This window comes from Phyllobates terribilis, unplaced genomic scaffold (genome assembly GCF_046119375.1).
Source record: "Phyllobates terribilis strain yellow unplaced genomic scaffold, ASM4611937v1 Scaffold_4__5_contigs__length_816908805, whole genome shotgun sequence".
NCBI classification, from domain to species: Eukaryota; Metazoa; Chordata; class Amphibia; order Anura; family Dendrobatidae; genus Phyllobates; species Phyllobates terribilis.
The window spans coordinates 420,104,502-420,122,071 of record NW_027362764.1 but is presented as its reverse complement, the minus strand read 5'-3'; positions in this window follow the sequence as shown (position 1 = coordinate 420,122,071).

Below are 17,570 nucleotides of genomic sequence, written 5' to 3'. Positions count from 1 at the left end.
CCGCCCCAGAAATGGCGCATCCATAGGATGTGCCAATTCTGGTACTTAGCCTCGCTCTTCCCACTGCCCTGTAGCGATGGCAGTGGTTTAATAGGGTTGGAGTAGATGTCAGCTTATAATGCCAGCTGACATCAAGCCCAGGTTAGTAATGGAGAGGCGTCTATAAGACACCCCCATTACTAACCCCATAGTCAAAGTTAAAAAAAAACACAAACACCGAAAATAAAGTCCTTTAATTGAAATAAAGACACATTCCTTTAATGTTCTAACTTAAACCCTACTTACCGTATCGCCCATTCCAGCTGAAGCCAACGATCTCCTGCAATAAAAATAAAATAATAAACCAACCTCATCCTTACTTTTCCATGGTTCCCAGGACAGCTTCAGCTCTGCTACATTGACTTGACAGGCTGGATCGCAGCAGAACGCTGCCATCCAGCTTGCTATGCCGCAGACACTGAGAAGCTCCTCAGTGAAGCTCCTCAGTGTCTGGCTGTGACGGCATCCAGATGAGCTGAGTTCATGTCCAATGAACTCAGCTCACCTCATGCACGTCACTGACAGCGTGGGAGAATTCTCCTGCGCTCACCTCTTGAGCAGGAGAATTCTCCCACGCTGGGATGGCATTGAGATGACAGGCTGGATCGCAGCAGAATGCTGCCATCCAGCTTGTCATCCTTCAGAGACACTGCAGAGCGCAGGCATGATTGCGCTCTGCAGTGTCTCTGAAGGATGACAAGCTGGATGGTAGCGCTCTGCTGCGATCCAGCGCTTCAGAGACACTGCAGGTAGCGCTTCAGAGACACTGCAGAGCGCAAGCATGCCTGCGCTCTGCAGTGTCTCTGAAGGATGACAAGCTGGATGGCAGCACTCTGCTGCGATCCAGCCTGTCATCTCAATGCCATCCCAGCGTGGGAGAATTCTCCTGCTCAAGCGGTGACGTCATGTGCCAGCACCGCATGCACAGGAGAATTCTCCCACGCTGTCAGTGATGTGCATAAGGTGAGTTCATTGGACATGAACTCGGCTCATCTGGATGCCGTCACAGCCAGACACTAAGGAGCTTCACTGAGAGCTTCTCAGTGTCTGCGGCATGGCAAGCTGGATGGCAGCGTTCTGCTATGATCCAGCCTGTCATGTCAATGTAGCAGAGCTGAAGCTGTCCTGGGAACCATGGAAAGGTAAGGATGAGGTTGGTTTATTATTTTACTTTTATTGCAGGAGATCGTTGGCTTCAGCTGCAATGGGCGATGCAGTAAGTAGGGTTTAAGTTAGAACATTAAAGGAATGTGTCTTTATTTCAATTAAAGGACTTTATTCTGGGTGTTTGTGTTTTTTTTAACTTTGACTATGGGGTTAGTAATGGGAGTGTCTTATAGACGCCTCTCCATTACTAACCTGGGCTTGATGTCAGCTGGCATTATAAGCTGACATCAACCCCAACCCTATTACCCCACTGCCACCACTACAGGGCAGTGGGAAGAGCGAGGCTAAGTGCCAGAATTGGCACATCCTATGGATGCACCATTTCTGGGGCGGCTGACGGCTGGTGTTTCTAGCCTGGGAGGGGGCCAATATTCATGGCACCCTTCCTGGGCTATTAATATCAGCCCCCAGCTGTCTGCCTTGCCTTTGCTAGCTAATAAAATAGGGGTGACCCTACGTCATTTTTTTTTGGGTCCCCCATTTTAATAGCTAGTAAAGGCTAGGTATTCAGCTGGGGGCTGATATTAGTAGCCTGGGAAGCTCTGTGGGTATTACCCCCTTCCCAGGCTTCAAGCATCTGCCCCAGTCGTCTGCTTAACCTCCGCTAGAGACTAAAATTACGGGGAATCCCACACCAATTTTTTTTTTAAATAAATCCTTTATTTTAACAATAAATGACAAGTACAGTAACCAACACTGTCACTGTACTTATTATATATGTGACTGACATGTTTCTATCTATCTAATCTATGTGTGATGCTCTATTCTTTCCGTTCTAAATTGTCGGGTACCGATGTTGAATTGCCGGCTGGCTTTTTTAAAAAGATGGGTGCCTGAAAACACTATTATTTTTTTTAAATAAATCCTTTATTTTAACACTAAATGACAAGTACAGTAACCAACACTGTCACTGTACTTATTATATATGTGACTGACATGTTCCTATCTATCTAATCTATGTGTGATGCTCTATTCTTTCTGTTCTAAATTGTCGGGTACCGGTGTATGCCGCTGCTGAATTGCCGGCTTTTTTAAAGAGAAGGGTGCATGAAAACCGGAGGGCACTAGTGTGTTCCAAGTGCCCTGCTATGTTTTTCATGCACCCTCCTATATACCCTGCCTGCCTGTCTGCCTATATATTCTGCTTGCCTGACGTTTAATTGAGCACTGTTCCCATCGATTTGGGCAATTTTTGATCTTCTGCAGACCGCCGGGGGGGACCGCCAGAAACATGCTCAAGTTTCCCATAGACTTACATTGGGCTCGTTGCTCGGGTCGAGCAGCCGAGTATTCCAATGTGCTCGATCCGAGCAACGAGTACCCGAGCATATTAGTGCTTGCTCATCACTAATAGTAATACATAAGCATAATATTTACTTCATCTGACCACTACGAACGCTCATCTGAACTGGTCCAGATGCTGTCATTTTTTTCCACAGGCAGCACTCAGACGTAAAACATTGTTTAAAAACAGGCAGGGAAATGTTTTGAATCACAAAAAGAATCAGCAGCAATCCCATGCTGTCCTTTATATTTTTTTGGCCCCCGCCTGCCCAGGAGCTGTGGTATGATCAGACCATGATCCTGCATGATCAGACACAACCATTATACTGTACATAATAGGGGCACAGGAACATTTTTTTTTAACAAATCAGATTGTTAAACTTATTTTTATTCCAAGATCTATTAATTAAAATGTAGTTTATTCAAGTGACAACTCCTTTAAACTACCAGTCTGCAGGCATTATATGTGACTGCGGACTTGTGAATCCTTACAACATGCACACTGCATGCTGTCAGGATTCTCTGGTGTCGGGAGTGGCAGGTGCCTGACCACAAGTATGTGATTTGCAAACATGCGATCACATGCCGAATAGACATACATAGCCTCACTCAATGTAAGTGTATTGAGCGTGGCTTGAAACAGTCTAGTAGGAATGTGGCCGGGAGTATGCATATTGCATACTTGCGATCAGATGATCGCCCGCTCCCGACACTCGAGAATCCTCACAGCACGCATCGTGCGCGATGTGAGGATTGCAGCCAGACTACCCCTTTAAGGATAGGCTGCTTGTAATGGGCCACTACTCTGTGCTTTCACCCCCGGCTGAAATTTGCCAGCCAGCCCCTGACAGTCATAGAACATGTTCTGTTTTTCTATAGTGGGACACTTAGCAAATATCCAGCTACTAAACAAATTCCCTTTTGGCAATATTTCACCTTTTCACGCCTTAATGTAGGACTCAGGATATGAGAATTTCCAGAGTAGCCCCCACAAGTAAGTAATTAAGAAATGTAAAAAATGTTTTTAATAGTGCTTATTTAACATTACAGAAATGTGAAGTAGGAAAAATTGCACAGCTGCAGCTGATAATTAATTGACAGGGAGGTCTAGGGCTGAGTTCACTCAACGCTCTGCACTGTTCACAGCATACATATTATATATTCTATTCATCTACAGTTTTCTTCTGAATATGTATTGTTATATTATATTTTTATCCAAGCGTTGTCAACTGTACTGTAATACAAAGTAGGATCCTACATTAATATTTGCAAATGATTTCCTACAGTTCTCTATCTTGATGCTGTTTGTTTATATCTATATGTGACCACACTCCTACTGCCTTTGCTTCTGTAATTAGATGGTGCTGCACTAACACCACGGTTGCTACTGGGCTATGCAAACTTATTTTTGTTAAACGCGAGTAATGCTGGGACTTGTGTCCCCCAGCCAGCTTACATGTGCTTCTTCAGTGAGATTATTATTCAGATGTAAATAGCTCTCTACTGGAGCCATGTGAAGGGCTTCTCCATATTTAAACCTCCAGATGTCAGTCAATTGCTGCCAGTTATAAACTATACTTACCCTGGTTCATGCTCCTACACTCAATTCTGATTCTGCCTGTTTGATTTGCATCCCTGATCTCGGCTTGTATTTGAATACCTGAAAATTTCTTGATTTTCTCCCTAACTTTGACCTCCTGGATACGACCGGCCTTGAGGACTCTTTGAGTTTGCCCAACTGACCAGTAACTCCTCCATAGACATATCCTGGAGGTCCCTTTCTGTGTGTCAACGCCTGTACAGGGATTGAAGGACATAAGCAAGGATTCCACTTGAAGCTGATAAACAGAGTGGCTTGTGTAAAGCGGGATCGTGAAAGTCATATTAAGAGCTGCCAGACTTCCTCGGATCGTGCACTGTTACAATATGTTGTTTGCTATGATTCTATAGCACATCATACTGTGGTTGTGACTGCAGAGTATTTTCCTTTTTCTCTGCTGCGAATCCAGGAATTACATCTATAGCAGTTGAAAAGCAGAATTACAGCAAATACAAATTCTAAAATGCCAAACTGTTCAGTTCCTCCATTAATACTAACTCTGTTCAAGTCATGTCCCTACTTTCTGGTTTTAGTCTTAAGTCTATGCCTCTGCTTGGGAGATCCATACATTTGTGTCACCCTAGGCCTGGATGCCACAAACTTGTAAGGCTGTGTCTGAGAGCAGGAGGGAGGTTCTCTGGTCATGGACCATTTGCATGCAGCACCTCCTGTCCCAGGCCAGTAGGTTAGCAGGCTGCCCCTATAAAAACTGGTACTGAGGGCAGGGTTAGAGAGACCAGGACCCACTTCTGAAGCATCCAGAAGGGTTCCCAGAAGAGAGGGACAGGTCAGCCGCAGTGAGGAGTCCAGGAGGCAAAGGAGGAACAGAAAGCCAGGGACAGAGGCGACGAGAGACGGTCCTGGCAGAGAGAGACTACACAACCGGACACTGGGGTCCGAGGCTGTCAGGGTTGCAAGCCCTGCAGCAGATAACCAACCCGCAAGGGATTTCAGGTCCCTTGGCCTAAGAAGCCTGGAGGCTCCGCCACACAGAGGGACCGGTACCGCACGGAGAAGCTACAGGTACCTAAGGCCCGAGTCGCAAGCCATACAGGCGTAGTACACGGCAAGCTCAGGGACGTGGGCTATCATACCACTAAAGGGGGAGATAGTCAGCAAGGGCAGAGAGAGAACGGTAGGCCTACCCACTCACCCTGGCCAGTGGAGCTCACCCGAATGCCCTCAGACACCCAGGTCCATTCCTACCCTGTACTCCTGGTGGGTCTGTGATAAGTTCTGCAGTAAAAGACCCTGAACTGCATTATTGGACTCTGGGTGATTACTGCGGTGCCTGCACCATCACCTCCAACATCCTATTACACTGCCCTGAGGCTACGCTCCTCCCGTGGGGAGTTGTACTATTCCCTGCTGCATCCCCAACACCAGCCTTAGCGGTCTGCCTTGCAGCGGCGGTCCTCCCTGACCGCAATCCACGGGTGGCGTAGTCGGACATTACCTAAAACATATAAACACTGGTCTGACCACCCTGAGCCACGGGACCGGGTCGCCACTACTACTCCCAGCATTGCCCTGAAGCACGGTCCCGAGTGCCCCACGGCCCAGGGGGCGAGTCAGCTTTGGCGTAGTCGGCAGGATTGTGACCAACCCGCCACCAACGGGTATTGCGTGCCTGAAAAAGACTGTACACGTACCTTAAAAAGAAGTTTCCCACCATCCGGAGCCGTTTCCCGCCGTTTTCAGCCGTCTCCCGCCATCTTCAGCAGTTTCCCGCCATCTTCAGCCGTTTTCCCGCCATCAGACGCCATCTTCAGGACTCCGCGCGGGAAGAAGAGGGGCGTGGACGTCCAAAGCGCGCGAGACTTGAAGCCCCGCCCTACGCACCGACGCTGCGCAAGGTCCTGGAAGGGAGAGAGAGTGACGCTGACGTCACCAGGACGCGACGCAAGGTCCTCACATGGAGCAGCACCAGCGGAGCCGCGGCCTACAGAAGAGGATCGTCGGAAGGTAGGCCACGCTTAACTAGGGGGGAGGAAGATGACGGACGCGGAGGGGCCCTCTACAACCGGCGGGGCTGCAGCAGCGGTGATGCCGTTCTCTATGCCCTACATCCCCGGAGCAGCCTGGCTACCCCAATACTCAGGGGACCCCCATACCTTAACTGACTTTAGGGAAAGACTGCACAGTTTATTCAAAGTTTATCCCCTGACAGAAGAACAGAAAGTGAGCATTCTGACGGGGCAGCTCACCGGTGCAGCCCAGCGGGAAGTGAAATCGTGGTCAGATGAGGAGAAAAGGACAGTAAAGGACATTCTGACCCGGCTGCGGAGTACCTTTGATACCCGTACCTCAGCAGAAATCAAAATGCGGTTCTATGGCTGTAAGCAGCGGGCCCAGGATAGTATCAGAGACTATGTCTTGAACCTGCAAGAAGCCCTGAGAGCTATCAAACAAGCTGACTCTGGTAGCGTGCAGGACTCTGATAAACTGTTGACTGACCAGTTCATAGAAGGTCTGCTGTCCAGTGCCCACAGAACCCAGCTGCGCCTCATGGCCCTACAGAACCCCGATTTGACTTTTGCGCAGTTCAAGGATCAAGCCATCCGGGTGCTCAGAGAACCCACAGCAGGTGGCACTGTAGCTTCCCGGCGCCCTGCCATCACGTACCACCAGGGGGCAGCGCCCTACCCCGCAGACCTTGTGGGGGCTGATGCACAGGCCCTAAATCCATCCCAGCCTGCAGACCTGCACCATCAGGTCCAGGAGCTAACAAAGAGTGTGGCTGCATTAACTAGGACCGTACAGTCATTGCAGGTGGAACCGTCAAGACCAATCGAGCTGGCTTCCAGTCCGGAGGATGTCCCGTGGCGTCGACAGAGGAGGATCCCGCCGTTCAGAGGGAGGCCCGCCGACCGCTACACTGAGGATGGACAGCCGATTTGCCGCCGTTGCAGTCAGCCAGGACACATAGCAAGGTACTGTACTTTAAATGGGTCCGACCTGGGGCAGAGGGCCAACCCCCAGGCGTAAGGTCATCAGGCCCGTCTAATTGGCATGATAAGTACGTGGGGGGACGCCCGGTCTTACCCGTAGTGCTGGACGGTATCCCCATGAGTGCACTGCTGGACACCGGGTCTCAAGTGACTACCATCCCCTACGTACTTTTCAAGCAGTACTGGAGTGACGCTGACATAACCCGCTACCCAGACGATGACTTAAGCATCATTGCCAGCAATGGCCAACACGTGCCGCAGGTGGGGTTCAGAGAGATGACCATCAAGATTGGTAAGGTGGAACTGCCGGCACAGGGAGTGATCATTGTGGACATTGACCGTCGTGAAAGTCACCCTAAAATAACTGTGGGTACTAATGTAATTGAAAACTGTCTTTCAGAAGTAATTGTGATTTTACAGCAGGTGGCGATGAATGCGAGCTCCAGCCAACAGAGGGTCCTCCAGAAAGAGATAAGAGCCCTGATGAGACGGCAGCAGGTAGAACTGTCTGGTGGTGAGATCAGTAGCGTAAGAATGAGTGACCCATTCCCCATTTCCATGCCTCCCAAAAGTGAAATGATGATCTGGTGTCGGACTGCAATCGGGTTGAGAGGCAGAGACTACCAAGCCATGGTAGAACCCGTGTACTCAGACAGCAGGCCCACCATTTTGACGGTTGATGTCCATCATGGGAGGGTGCCCGTTCGCATTCTCAACATTGGGGAGAGGGAGGTACACCTACCCAGGTACGCTACACTTGCGAAACTGTTTGTGTTGAGCACAAAGCTATCAGGGCCGTGGAACCGTTGCCTCCATCTCCACAGGCGGAGGGTAATGGCTCCCAGAAACAAAAGGAGGACTGGTGCCAGAAACTCCATGTGGGTGCTGACTCCACTCCCCTGCACCAAAAACAAGGAGTCTACCAGGTGGTTCAGGAGTACGAGAGAATTTTTAGTAAGCACCCGCTAGACTTCGGCAGAGTAAAAGGGATAGAACACTATATCCCCACGGGGAGCCACCCACCAATAAAAGAGAGACACAGGCCTGTACCCCCTGCACATTATCAGAACGCTAAAAGTATGCAGAGAGAAATGAAAGAAGCCGGGGTCATTAGAGATAGCTGTAGCCCCTGGGCAGCTCCCTTGGTTTTGGTAAAAAGGAAAGACGGTACCATGAGAATGTGCGTGGACTATAGACAAATCATTCGTATCACCCATAAAGATGCATACCCGTTACCTAGGATAGAGGAGTCTTTAGCAGCTCTAAAATCAGCTAATTTCTTCTCTACTTTGGACCTTACTAGCGGGTACTGGCAGGTTCCTGTGGCAGAGGCTGACAAGGAGAAGACCGCCTTCACCACCCCGATGGGACTGAGCGAGTTCAACTGTATGCCCTTCGGGCTCTGCAACACACCAGGGACCTTCCAGAGGCTGATGGAATGCTGTCTAGGGCACCGAAACTTCGAGACGGTCCTCCTTTACCTGGACGACGTGATCATCTATTCGAAGACTTACGAGGACCATCTAAAGCACCTGGCCGAGGTGTTCGAAGCCCTGGCAGGCTACGGCCTGAAAGTGAAGCCTTCAAAATGCCACCTGTTAAAACCGAAGGTCCAATACCTAGGACACGTGGTGAGTGCAGAGGGAGTAGCCCCCGACCCCGACAAAGTTACAGCCATCAAGAGCTGGCCAAGCCCCTCTAACATCAAAGAAGTGAGACAATTCCTCGGGTTGGTAGGCTACTACCGAAGGTTCATCCCCGAGTTCACTAAGATGGCAGCCCCTATGCAGGACCTCCTGATAGGGCAATCTAAATCCAGAAGTCACAAGCCATCCTTCAAGTGGGACAAGCCGGAAGAGGAGTCCTTCCGCCAGTTGACGATGGCCCTCATGGGGGATGAGATCCTGGCCTACCCCGATTATGGCCAGCCTTTTATCCTCCACACAGATGCCAGTAATGTGGGGCTGGGAGCCGTACTGTCACAGAACCAACAGGGCAGAGAAAGGGTGATCGCGTATGCCAGCCGGAAGCTGAGGCCCACTGAGAGAAACCCGGAGAACTACAGCTCCTTCAAGCTAGAATTCTTGGCAGTGGTATGGGCCGTCACAGAGCGGTTTAAGCATTACCTGGCCTCCGCAAAGTTCACCGTGTACACGGACAACAACCCGTTGACACATCTGGACAATGCAAGACTAGGTGCCCTAGAACAGCGGTGGATGGCCCGGCTATCCAATTATGACTTCACAATCAAATACCGGGCGGGCAGAACCAACGCCAATGCAGACGCCCTATCAAGAATGCCCCACCTACCTGAAGGAGAAGACGACTCGGAAGAGCTGGAGGAAATAGAGCTCCCTGCGTTCCACCGGTATGGGGCCACTCAGCATTCTCACCGGGTAAGAGACAAAGACTTAACCACCGTCATGTTCAACCCCTTACCCCACCACGGCTGGGCTGAAATGCAAGATAGCGACCCTGCAATACGCCTGGTGAAAGACATGTTAACCCAGGAAGACGCTAGCCCTGGCCCGGACGCTCCAGAGGAAGCCAAGCAGATATGGAAGGAGAAAAGCAGGCTATTCCTCTACGAGGGTAAGCTGTGCAGAAGGCTTGTCAACCACCGGATGCACGAGCTGACCTGGCAGATAGTGGTCCCAAGGCGAGATGCAGCAATGGTCCTGGAGGCCTACCATGACAGAGCGGGACACTTCGGGTGGAAGAAACTGGAGTTCCTACTGAGAGAGCGGTTCTACTGGGTCGGCATGAGAAGGGCCATCGAGAAGTGGAGCAGGGACTGCGGCCCATGTCACCTCAGAAAGAAGGACCGTACCAGCCAGCAGACACCCTTGAGGCCCATCGTCACCAGGCAGCCTCTTGAGCTGGTAGCTCTGGACCATGTCAAATTGGCTCCAAGCCAGTCGGGCTACGTCTATGCCCTGACAATTGTGGACCATTACTCCCGGTTCTTGGTAGTGGTTCCTGTTAAAGACCTGACAGCGCAAACAGCGGCCAGAGCCTTCCAGCAACACTTCTGCCGTCCACATGGGTATCCGGAACAGGTCTTGACAGATCAAGGTCCAGCGTTTGAGGCTGAAGTATTCCAGGAGTTCTGCAACCTCTACGGCTGTAGGAAGATCCGGACAACGCCTTACCACCCGCAAACCAACGGGCTGTGTGAGAAGATGAACAATATCGTCATTGATCTCCTCAGGACGTTGCCCCTGGAAGAACGCAGCCTGTGGCCGGAGAAGCTGCCAGACCTGATTGACTTGTACAACCATATCCCGGTGAATGCTACAAATTGCACCCCGGCTTACCTGATGCGAGCAAGACCAGGTAAGCTGCCGATCGACCTGGAAATGGGAGTCCTGACACCTGAGGACACCTCCCCAGACGCGGACTGGGATACAGAACGGCGGCTACAGTACAAGAAGGTACAGGAGAGTGTGGAGAGGAGTCTGGCTCAAGCGAGAGAAAAGCAAGAGAGGCTCTTCAACCAACACGCCCCTGCTGGTCCCCTGGAACCTGGTGAGCAGGTCCTGAAGCGGAAGAGAAGGCTTCACAAGCTGGATGACCAGTGGGAGAGAGACCCGTACACAGTACTGCAGTCCGACCACGACTACCCGAAGGTATGTGTGATTACCAAGGATGGAGGAGAAACCACTAGCACCGTCTCCAGAGACCACCTAAAACGGTGCCCTGAGCAACTACAGAGTCCAAGTGAAGATCAAGATGACCTTGAACCCGCAGAGGACAAGGAAAAGATGATCAGCACAGTTCTCGGAGAGTTCCCCCGGACCTGGACTCAGATAAATGGCGCAATAGTGGTACCCGTCCTACACTTCCTTCAGCCTACCCAGCAGGAGTCTACAGGAGGACAGGAAGAACTCATGCCAGCAGCCCAGGAGAGTCAACCCTCTGCTGAGAGTGAGCCTGCCATGCCTGCGGCAAGCCAAAGGACCCGCAGACAGCTGCCTGCCCTGCCTGTACACCCAGCTAGTAGCTGTACCCTCAATGATAGTAGGGAAAGCCAGGTTGGTCCACCACCAGACAGTGGGTTAAAGAGGTCAACCAGGAGCACTACGGGTCAAACACCAGCTCGCTGGAGGATATAGGTACAAGATCTAAATGTATCATGTATATATTTAATATGTTTGTTACCTGTAACTAATAGTGTTTTCTCCAGTTTGTCTAGATATATGGACTGACAGGTTATGAACTTTGGATAACCGGAACTACCTTGTAAATAGTTGCACTTTGTGCCTCTTGCGAAGACGGCCACGGAAGAAAAACCTGTCTGGCGTGGTCCCGAGTGGTCCAAAGTAGTTTGCTTCGCCTTGCAGCCATGCCCAGGGCCAACGTTTGGGGTTTGCTTTGGACAGGTTCCCGCACCGGTTGAGACTTCGCCTTATTGGGTGAAATGGACACCCAGTCACAGGCCATACTGTGACCTAAAGAACTCAATATGTGGTGTTGTTTGTTGTTTTCTTCTCTGTTATGTTTATGTTATAATTTATACCCTGTATCTTGTTTCTTGTTTAGTCCCGGAGTACTAAGCTTTCCTAGGGGGGAATGTGTCACCCCAGGCCTGGATGCCACAAACTTGTAAGGCTGTGTCTGAGAGCAGGAGGGAGGTTCTCTGGTCATGGACCATTTGCATGCAGCACCTCCTGTCCCAGGCCAGTAGGGGGAGCAGGCTGCCCCTATAAAAACTGGTACTGAGGGCAGGGTTAGAGAGACCAGGACCCACTTCTGAAGCATCCAGAAGGGTTCCCAGAAGAGAGGGACAGGTCAGCCGCAGCTGAGGAGTCCAGGAGGCAAAGGAGGAACAGAAAGCCAGGGACAGAGGCGACGAGAGCCGGTCCTGGCAGAGAGAGACTACACAATCGGACACTGGGGTCCGAGGCTGTCAGGGTTGCAAGCCCTGCAGCAGATAACAAACCCGCAAGGGATTTCAGGTCCCTTGGCCTAATAAGCCTGGAGGCTCCGCCACACAGAGGGACCGGTACAGCATGGAGAAGCTACAGGTACCTAAGGCCCGAGTCGCAAGCCATACAGGCGTAGTACACGGCAAGCTCAGGGACGTGGGCTATCATACCACTAAAGGGGGAGATAGTCAGCAAGGGCAGAGAGAGAACGGTAGGCCTACCCACTCACCCTGGCCAGTGGAGCTTACCCGAATGCCCTCAGACACCCAGGTCCATTCCTACCCTGTACTCCTGGTGGGTCTGTGATAAGTTCTGCAGTAAAAGACCCTGGACTGCATTATTGGACTCTGTGTGATTACTGCGGCGCCTGCACCATCACCTCCAACATCTTATTACACTGCCCTGAGGCTACACTCCTCCTGTGGGGAGTTGTACTATTCCCTGCTGCATCCCCAACACCAGCCTCAGCGGTCTGCCTTGCAGCGGCGGTCCTCCTTGACCGCAATCCACGGGTGGCGTAGTCGGACATTACCTAAAACATATAAAAGGCTGCCACTGGTCTGACCACCCTGAGCCACGGGACCGGGTCGCCACTACTACTCCCAGCATTGCCCTGAAGCCCGGTCCCGAGTGCCCCATGGCCCAGGGGGCGAGTCACATTCACACAAAAATCCAACACATTGGACAATATTAACTTCCCACATGATCTTTCTTTTCAGCAACTAAATCCTAATGTGGTCAAATTTATTTGTGTTGCCAAGTGTAATTTGCATGGAACAATACTAGTGACAACCTATTGACGTCACTGTATCAGGTACCATATACCACAAACTAATATTAATTCCTGATAACCACTGTAATCCTGTATGTAACTTCTAAAACAATGTTGGTGGTAAACTGTAATATTTTATAAAGGAATGCATTTACTGTAAATCATACTATCAGCGACCGGTTATGCAAAGTGAACATAACAAAAACAAAAAAACAGGTGCACATGGTTTTTTTTTCTTGTTTTTATACACCTGGGGTTGTTTGCTTAGTAAAACTATCTACTTGGTGACATACAGAATTGTGATCTGTCTGAGAAAGTGAATAACTAATGTGTCAGGAATGAGCCAAAACAGGAGAAACTTACATAAGAAGGAAGGGTTCATTTTTGTTGTACGTGATAATGACTTGACACACGTCACTGCAGACTGCCCTTGGGAAAGTTTCATCTCCGTCATCCCAATTGTAAATGCAGGTGACTAAAGGAAGATAGATGTAATAATATGACTGGAAAAATGTGCGTTATATAATTGTGAAAAAATATTGATTCGCATATTCTCTTACCTCTTCTAGCTGTTTAGTCATCATCAATGGAATTTAAAGGTATTAAAGGTTTCTGTTTAAAATATTATAACTCCTTGGCATCATTGACTTTTTATTTTATCAATGGTATTTGCAGCAACTTTTGGTTACATAACTGTCACGGGTGTGTTGCCACGAAGATCGTCACGAGTACACAGCCTGACTTCTCGCAGCTGACTTGTTGGTGCTTTGTGTTTCTCGGCAGTGAGGGAGTTAATTCTCTCTCTCTCTCTGGGCTAGATGAGGTCCAGCCTCGCCCAGCTGCAATCAATACTTCTGTAGTGAGACTCCTTCATATACCTGCTGGTCTGTTTGGGAGGTGTCGGTGAAAGCATTTCATTCAGACTGACAGAGCGGATCGTGGTGTTTGGAGTTGCTGAGATAAGTGTATTTGGAAGTGTTTTTTCCCTTTCCTCGCTTTATCATTTATCTCCTTTCCCGTTGGTTTTCCCTCTGTTGTAGTTGAGAAGTTGTTTGTATGCAAGGTGGTTTTGGTTTTTCCCTTGTACTGTCTCGTTCGTCTAAATACTGTGTTTGGGCATATTATTTCTTGTTCCCTTTGGTTGTGATCGGGGTCCTTCTCAGGACTAGATTACTGAGGTGCAGGGATCTTCAGGAGGTAGGGGTTACGCTGGCGGCCTGGACCTCTGTACCTTTAACAGTACCTCCAGGTTGAGGGATTAGTCAGGGCCCCAGCTTAGGGTCAGCTTAGGCCCCCTACCTCCAGTATACAGAGACAGCGTGACATTTTCACCGACCCACTTAGTTTTTCTCCAGCTACTATGGATCCAGTAGCCGGTCTAGCTCGGCAATTGCAGAGTTTGTCCATGGAGCTGGCGGACGTTAGGTCCAAGGTTTGGCATCCTCAGGAGCAAGCCGGACCAGAGCCTAAAGTAGCTCTCCCTGATAGGTTCACTGGGGGGCGGGACAAGTTTTTTGTTTTCCGGGAGGCATGTAAATTGTACTTTCGGCTGCAGCCTCGGTCATCGGGGAGTGAAGAACAAAGGGTGGGAATTGTCATCTCGCTCCTACAAGGGGACCCACAATCTTGGGCGTTCTCTCTTCCCCCGGGTTCCCCGGCTCTCCAGTCAGTGGATAGGTTTTTCGCTGCCCTGGGACTCGTATATGATGACCCAGATCGGATCTCCCTTGCTGAGTCTAAGTTACGTAGGATCCAGCAGGGAGATCGTCCGGCGGAGGAATTCTGTTCGGAGTTCCGTAGGTGGGCCACGGACACCCAGTGGAATGACCCGGCTCTTAGGAGCCAGTTTTGTCATGGTTTATCCGACAAATTACAGGATGTGTTGGCACAGTATGACTCTCCCGTGTCTCTGGAAGCCGCTATGGCCCTCGCTATTCGCGTGGACAGACGGCTTCGGGAGAGGTGCGGGATAACTCTACCCCCTGTGATGACTCCACCTCCTACAAGGTCCCCTCATATGGTGGTTCCCCTGGTCAGTCCAGAGGAGCCTATGCAATTAGGAGGGACATCATTTCGGGGGAGGGGACCGGTGGTGCGCCATAAGGCAGGAAGGTGTTTCTTCTGCGGGAGAAAGGGACATTTTATTGGGGGGTGTCCGTCCCGTCCCTTGCAGAGTGAAGAGTCATCGGAAAACTGTTGATCCCAGGTTGTGTGGTGGACGGCAATCTGGGAGTAGGTATTTCGTCCCTAGGTTCGTCTCAGTTTCTCGTACCGGCGGAGGTGGTGGTGGGTACGAGAACTGAGAGGATATCTGTTCTTCTGGATAGTGGGGCCGGGGCTAATCTGGTTGATGCTCGGTTTGCCCGGGTTCAAGGTATGCGGTTGAGTGAGTTGGCTAAACCCATCCCCATATTCTCGATCGATGCCAGGCCTCTCGGGCAGGGAAGTTTTTTGCAAGTTGTGCATGACGTAAAACTTCAAGTGGGGGCAATACATAAAGAACTGTTGTCTTGCTACGTGTTGGAGGGTCTTCCCACTCCTATTGTGTTGGGCCTTCCTTGGTTAGCTAAGCATAACCCGGTTATTAATTGGCAAACCAGGGAGATAAGCCAATGGAGTAAATTCTGTAATAAAAACTGCATGAACACGGTCATTGGTGCGGTTACTCCTTGGGTCTTACCTCCATTTCTGGCGGACTTTGAGGATGTATTCTCGGAGAAAGGGTGTCAGGAACTACCTCCTCATCGCGTGTATGACTGTTCTGTAAAACTGCTCCCTGAGGCCAAGTTACCTAAAGCTAGGTTGTATAACCTTTCTGGTCCTGAGAGGCAGGCCATGAAGGATTATATCTCAGAAAGTCTGGCTAAGGGGCATATTAGACCTTCATCTTCACCGGTGGCTGCGGGGTTCTTCTTTGTTAAGAAGAAAGATGGAGGCCTATGCCCTTGCCTGGATTTCCGTGAACTTAATCGGATTACGGTCCGAGATCCGTATCCGCTCCCACTTATTCCCGATCTCTTTAATCAGATCGTGGGCGCCAAATGGTTTTCTAAGTTGGATCTCAGGGGGGCGTACAATCTGATTAGGATGAAGGAGGGGGATGAGTGGAAGACGGCGTTTAACACTCCGGAGGGGCATTATGAGAACCTTGTCATGCCATTCGGTCTGACTAATGCCCCGGCGGTGTTCCAACACTTTGTTAATGACATTTTTCGCCGCTTGGTGGGACAGTTTGTTGTCATATATCTGGATGATATCCTAATTTACTCGCCGGATCTGGTGTCTCATCAGGAGCACGTTAAGCAGGTGTTACAGATCTTGCGGGATAATAAACTGTATGCCAAGTGGGAGAAGTGTGTGTTCGCCGTACAGGAACTCCAGTTTTTAGGCTTCCTGGTTTCAGCGTCCGGTTTTCGTATGGACCCTGGAAAAGTGCGGGCAGTTCTTGAGTGGGATCGGCCAGAGAATCTTAAGGCACTACAACGTTTCCTGGGGTTTGCTAATTATTACCGAAAGTTCATTCGTAATTTCTCGTCCATGGTTAAGCCTCTCACTGACATGACTTAAAAGGGGACGGATTTTTCTAGGTGGTCTGACAAGGCTTGTCAAGCATTCTCCTCTTTGAAAAAATGTTTTGCCTCGGCGCCCATACTCATTCAACCTGATGCGTCTCAGCCATTCATTGTAGAGGTAGACGCTTCCGAGGTAGGGGTGGGAGCAGTATTGTCACAGGGTTCGTCCCCTGGTAAGTGGCATCCGTGCGCCTTTTTCTCTAAAAAATTGTCGTCCGCTGAGAGGAATTACGATGTCGGCAATAGGGAACTCTTGGCCATTAAGTTAGCTTTTGAGGAGTGGCGCCATTTTCTGGAGGGGGCAGTTCATCCGGTCACCGTCATCACCGATCACAAGAACCTGCTATATCTGGAGTCCGCGAAACGTCTGAATCCCAGACAAGCTAGGTGGTCATTGTTTTTTACCAGGTTTAATTTTGTCGTTACATATCGTCCTGGGTCAAAAAATGTAAAGGCGGATGCCTTATCTCGTAGTTTCCCTGGGCCCGCGAATACGGACGACCCGATTCCTATCCTTCAGGAGGGGGTGGTGGTTTCGGCAGTATGCTCTGAGCTGGAGGAGGAGGTATTGGAGGCTCAGGGGGACGCCCCTGTTGGACCTCCAGGGAGATTGTTTGTTCCAGATCAGTTGCGACAAAAGGTGATCGAGGCTCACCATAACTCAGTTTTTGCAGGACACCCGGGGAGTAAAGCAACTGTGGATCTCCTCTCACGTCGGTTTTGGTGGCCTAATTTACATAAGGAGGTGGTAACTTTTGTCGCATCCTGTGGGGTTTGTGCGCGCTCTAAGACCTCACATACCCGTCCGTCTGGGGCCCTCTTACCTTTGAAGATCCCGGAGCGTCCTTGGACTCATCTGTCTATGGACTTTATTACGGACCTCCCTCCGTCTTCGGGTAAAACGGTCATACTCGTTGTAGTGGACAGGTTCAGCAAGATGGCACATTTTATCGCTCTTCCGGCTCTCCCTAATGCTAAAACTCTTGCGCAGGTGTTCATTGGGGAGATTGTGAGGCTTCACGGGGTACCCTCCGAGGTGGTGTCTGATCGGGGGTCTCAGTTTGTGTCTAAGTTCTGGAAGGCGTTTTGTGCACGGCGGGGGATGCAGTTGTCATTCTCATCGGCTTTTCATCCTCAGACCAATGGTCAGACGGAACGTATGAACCAGAGCTTGGAGACATATCTCCGGTGTTTTGTGTCAGAGAACCAGGAGGACTGGGCTTCTTTCTTACCTCTGGCAGAGTTTGCTCTTAATAA